Genomic DNA, 6331 nt, shown 5'->3' with positions numbered 1-6331 from the left:
ATTTAATGATCTAAGACATTGAGGGGTCCTACCTTTGTCGGCAGATGTACCACAAATTAGCTGCACCCCCTCCCTCAATACTATTACAATCCTTTCCCCCACTAAATCTACTGCTCTGTGCTCCCTGACCAAGCTGCTGCTCTGCGTTCTGTTTCCTGCCCTGTATTTGCTGCCTGATATGATCTTCTGCTTTCTGCTCTCTGCCTTATCTGCCATGGTGTTGCTTTCCACCTCACTAATATGCCATGTTCCACACAGTGCTACAGTTCTTTTACCCATTAAAAGACATCAAACTCCCTGCAGATGCCTCAAAATATTGATTGGAAGCTGTACTATTTACAGTGTCATGGAACAGATTGGCTGCCTGTCTCATATACAGCTAGGGCTATAGCAGCTACAGAAAAAAATGTATACACAGATTGAAAAATAGACTCTCGGCCTGACTTGGATGTACAAAATCCCATGGCTTACTGTATGGTTGGAAACTCTTTGCAGAAGCTGAGCACAAACCACTAACTGAAGTATTCAAAAAAGAACTTGGGGATGCATCACCAAGGATACAGAAATGACTGAAATTTCAGGAGTATGATATGTCCCTGAAGTTCTAACCTGGACACGACTTATTAATGGCAGACACCTTTTCAACAGCATACTTAACAATATACAACCTGATGATCTAGTGCCAATGGTAACCTGTACATGTGGACATGGTTAAAGCATAATGCAATGTATCTCCAGGCATTTGGAATGAACGGGTGTTGGAAATGCTGAAAGATGAAACATTGCAAGCAGTGATACAAACAATAAGAAAGAAGGGAAAATCACCATTTTCTACCTGCATATTCTCAAAATAAAAATGAGTTCTCAGTGACCTCAGTGGTACTCATGAAGGGTACACAGGCTATAAGTCCTACAGTGATGAGTGAAAATTTTAGAATGAATACATGGAGGACATCTGGAAATACCCAAATCAAAAATTAGAGCCAGAGATATTATCTTATGGCACTGGATGAATAGTGATATTGAAGATATGGTGAGGACATGTGGAACAAATCAAAAGTAAAGGAATGCCCAGCAAAAAGAATCAATCATGCTTTGTAAACAACTTGCTTTCCCATGGAACAAAGTAGGAATTCATCTGTTCAGTTTGGGAAGACATGACCACCTAATATGATAGTGGACTACTGTACTAATTTGTCAGAAGCAGTGATGCTTGATGATAGCACCATGACACCTATCTATATTTGTACTCCATGGAATTTCAAGGACTGTAGTTACTGACAACACACCACAGTTCAGGAATAGAGAATTTTGAGACTTTGCTCAAAAGTTGATTTTTTTCTCATGATAAATCCAGTCCCAGATACCTTCAACTCAATGAATAGACAGAATGTGGAGTATGAATTGTGAGGACCCTTCTTGAGAAATAACAGAGGAAGAAAAAGACATCTAGTTGTACTACTTGGCTACAGAGCTACACAGCTGCAATATCAAAAGTCACTTGTGGAACTTCTTTACAACAGATATATAAAAATTCAACTACCAGGCGTGGACCAAAAATGAAGGGTGACAACAGAATCTATAATAGCCCAGAAAAAACAAGGAAAGTACAATTAGATGCTAAATTACAACAAGGAGCAAGACCATGTCCACGGTTAAAAGACAATGATTCAATGCAAAATTGGCAGGATGGACACTAGCTGAGTGAGAGGGTAAGAAACTTTTCTCATCTTGTTTTTTGTCTTGTTTTTTTGTCTCCAAACTTATGGTTTGCTGTTTTGCCTCCTTACCAGTTGCCTGTAGAAAGAGTCATGTCTGGGCAAGCCTTGTGGACATAAGGATTTATCCCAAGGCAACCTCAGTCTGTTCCTTGGGACAAACAGTGAATCAGTGGGGAGAAACTTGGGGTTCTGTGCATGGAGTATATGGTAGATGGGGTTTGTGATAGGAGACATGTTAGTTTGATTTTGGAATAGTTGCTTTATTAATGTTATTACTCTAGTTAGGAAGTTATAAAAAGAGGAAGATGTGACATAGGGTAAGCCCTTCTGGACATTCAGAGCATCCATGAAGTGTAGCATTCTAACAGGTGGTCTGGGTAAAGCCAGCAGGAAGTTCTAGGTGGCAGAACAGTAACAGGACAGCCATAAGGGCAAGGGCTATAAAAAAAAAAAAGGAAAACATGTTAACTCTTTACTGTAAATAGTTGTATAGAAGTTTCTGTATGTAAAAAAAAGAATCCTTTGTTCACTGCAAGCTTCATCAAGATACCACAGTCATATCATGGGTAAAGGACTAATGAGCAATTTGGAGGTGGCTTGTGAAAGGGAAGGATGTTACCACAGGATGTTTTCCAACTGTTGAAATTGCAGCTGCTCCTTTTTCAGCCAGCTCTCGGCATGCTATGGGGATTGAATTCTTTCTATTCATCCCATGTGGTGTTGCCTGGACAAAGTCATGTGCCTGCAGATTTATGTAGGGACACGGTGGAAAGTATCTACCTTATTAATAGAGGTGAACATTTTTAGTTACACTTTTGTAAGCATATATCACTTGAACTCACTTTTCCTACATCTATTGTTCTACAAGAAGGCTCAATCCAGTAAATGTATTTAGGGTAAAGATTTTGTTTGTTGAGGGTTATTCTGTTTTATATGAACATACTGTGGATGGTTACAACAAAGTAGATACGACTATTTCCATGATCTCATTTAAGCTTTACATTGCAAAAGTACTAGTATGTAGCATAGTATGGCAGCATGGCTTACAACTTTACAAATATTTATATTGCATTTAAAGCTCAGTCATTTTGGTTCCTGATCCTGCTTGCTGCAGAAAAACACTTCTCTTGTGTGACTTCAAATTTTCAGCATTCGCTATGCTGCCTTACTCTGGCTAAGAAGTAAGTTGCTGTGCTCTTAGAATTTCTCTGCCTTGCTGATTGTAATAAAAGCTTTGTATAAATACTATATTTACTTGAATCTAAAATAAGTTGTCCCCCTATCCCCATCATCATAGGGGGGAAAAGCCCTTCATCTTAGATTTGTGTACAAAGCTGGGGGGAGGAGGGGGAGGCAAGCAGCTGCTGCTAGAATCAGACCCACAGCAGCCTCCTGCCCATGCTCCACTTGCCCTCTGCAGCTTCCGCACCCCACCCCTTATGCCCTCCTTCCTTGACTCTCAGGCATTTTGGCTCCAGCCCAGGCTGGAATCCTTCTTAGGTGTGGAGCACAGAGAAACTCTGCCCGTGCCCAGTAAATCAGCAATGCCACTGCTGCTGCACAGCTATCAGGGGTTGTGCTTCCATGTGCTTTGCTCTGGGAGGAAACAAGGCCCAAGCAATATCTGACAGTAAGGGAGGGAGAAATAGATAGAGATTGTGGGGAGCAGGGTGGAGGGAGAAGAAGAGACAGAGGGGAATAGGGTGAAGGGGCAGAGACTGTGGGGACTTGGGGAGGAAGGGATAAAGATTATGGGGCAGAGGCTGTGGGGATCATGGGGTTGGAGGGTGAAGCTGACAAGGAAGCTGGAAGGCTTCAAGGGGAAGCAGTGTTGGGGGGAGAGGGCAAGGGTGCTACCTGATCCCCAGCCACTGCTTTTCCTTCTGTAGTAGTGGGGGGAGGGGGATAAACTTAAGACAGCCCTCCAAAAATAATTAGATTCTACACTTGGAAAATTTATAATAAATTTATCTCCTTTTCCATATATAGAATCTAATTATTGGAGTGTCATCTTAAATTCAGGGTTGACGTAGATTCAAGTAAATATAGTATATAACTAATAAACAGGTATTTACTTCATAGACTGTTACACATGCACTTTATCTCATGGCCTGTTTATTTCTGTGAAAGGGCAAAAAATTCCACCAGAGAAAGCAAGTCATGATATCTTTGGGTCCTTCCAATTTGTATTTAGTGGTCTTTTACAGCAAATATCATTGCTTCACTTTCCCATGCCTCTAATCAGGTCATAAAGTTCAAATGATTTGTAAATTCAAGTATGACAACTGAACTTCTAGTTATTTCTTTCTTTATTTTCTTTTCTTTCTAGCTACTTGATTTTTATCCTTCAAATGTCAGGAATTTCAGTACAGTTGTAATGACAGGAACACATCCAGAGTCTCTGCAGGAATCTTCTCTTTTAAATACTATTCCCCTAAATGTAAATAAAATACAGTCAAACTGTTGCTGATTAACAACTGCAGAAATGGATTGCAAAGAACCATTAAATTGTTTAGAAACGCTGTATATATGTGTGATACTGTTTCAGATGTGTCTGGAAAAACATAATTTTATCTACAGTATCAGATACCTAATTAGTAAAATGGTAACTATAACATTTGGTAAATATGAGAACGTACAACTCTTAAGAATGATGGACACCTATATACATGCAAGGAGGCTGCCCCAACGTGCTGTAATTACAGCATGTCAGAGAAGGCTCAGTTAATCAAGTCTTCTGGAGCATGGCAATTACTGCACTCCAGCAGACTCCAATGTCATGTGTATCAGCATCCCCGTACTGAAAAATGGTGGTGGGGGCGCTTTACCTAAAGCTCGTTCATTGGTGGTGGGGGTGCTTTAACTAAAGCCCACACCACCATTTTTCAGAGTGGGGACACTCATACACTTGACCATTGGTGATGTGTAGAGGTGCACGTGCACCTCCTGTGATTGGCTGTGCCTCCCCTGAGAGAAGTACTGGTGGCACTTCCAGGTTTGCTGCCAGCACTTTTGGGGTTTTTTTGGTTGGCCAGCAACAGTGATCAGCCTCTGGGGGGCCTCCCCCTCAGTTGGTGATCGACCACTGGTGCCCCCCATTATTAGGAGACATCAGTTGCCCATGCACGTGATGCTCCAGGTGCTTTAATTAGAGTGGTTCTCAGAGCCACTCTAAAAAGCACCCCCTGCTCCCAGAGCATGTCTACAAATATTCTATTATTGTAGGATGTGGTTTAAGATTTAGCGTATGTGAAATGTGGTCCCAAACCACTACAGTAACAGAGAAATTATTCTCCACTGCGGGGGTGGGGCAAAAAAACAAGTCTCTGACTATTTGAATTGAAAACCAAATCTGTTTGCTGTTATATAAAGTGGACATTTCAAACTCTGTTTGTTCTCTTTGAGTTTCTCTCTGATATTTTGTTTTGTTTTTTCCTTTCGCTGTCCCGCTGAACATGTTTTCACATGCACAAAAATGGACTTTCATGTTCTATACTGTAATACAGGTACATCTTTTCATGACATTATTTGTGGCTGGAAAGTATGTTCCGTATTCTCAGCACACCTAGGTAAGGGAAAATATAAAGGCACGTCTGTCCAGGAATGCCACTAAAACTTCACAAAGTGTGTATATGTGGGGAGGTAGGAGAAGGGGAACAAAATCTTCATTTTTTGAAGAAAGCTTTTAAAAAATAAGTGATTAGAGAGCTTACCAAAAATTCAGAAGCTGGAAAAAAATGCATTGTGGAGGGACACTTATAGCTGTCGGTTGAATAGCACAATTATTTTAAAGAGGAAATGAAATATAGTATAGTGTGGAACTATGACAGGAGTATCAATATTGGAGCCTTTCTGGGAGTGGCTCCGCCCTCCTGTAATGGGCCAACTGCCTGCTTACTCGTCTGCCACGCCTCGATCTTACTTGATTAGAAGATGGTTGTAATCAGCAGGAGGCTGCCCATTTTTCCGCACCCCGGTGACGGGGGCGCTACCTGCGGCTCCTTCTCCTCCCCTACACCGCAGCCCAAGCCTCGCAGATGGAGTTGACATGGTTTGACCTGGGCCTTGTTATGTTCTGGCCCTCCTCTTTACTGCTGGGGCTCCTCGCTGACCTCCTCTCTCGCCCTGGGGCTCCTTGCTGCCCCCTCTCTCTCTCGGGGCTCCTCGCTGCCCCCTCTCTCTCTCGGGGCTCCTTGCCTATGCGCTCGCCCTCCCTGGGGCTTCTCGGCTATGCACCCCTCCCTGGGGCTTCTCTCCGCACTCGGGGCTCAGGTGGCCTTAGCCGTACCTGGCCCCTAAATCCCCTCCTTGGGTCAATGATTCCTGTGGGGCTCAGGCGGCCTCAACCTTCCCTGGCCCCCAATGCACTGTGCCCCTTCTCAGGGCTCTGGGGTCAGTGCACCCCTAAATGACATGCCCTCTCTGGCACCGGGGTTTCCACCGCTCCTCCAACCCCTACAACCTCACCCGGTCCTCCGGTCAAAACAGTAAACATAAAACATAAAACATAAAGACCCTGGGCTACAACATAAAAACTAGACCGTCCGGTCAAACAAAATCTAGTCCCTACTAGAGAGTGAGGGAGCGGGGTGGGGGGAAGGAGGGCTCCC

This window comes from Gavialis gangeticus, unplaced genomic scaffold, assembly GCF_001723915.1.
Source record: "Gavialis gangeticus isolate Ggan-Ray unplaced genomic scaffold, GavGan_comp1, whole genome shotgun sequence".
Classification (NCBI taxonomy): domain Eukaryota; kingdom Metazoa; phylum Chordata; order Crocodylia; family Gavialidae; genus Gavialis; species Gavialis gangeticus.
This window is presented reverse-complemented; position numbering follows the sequence as displayed.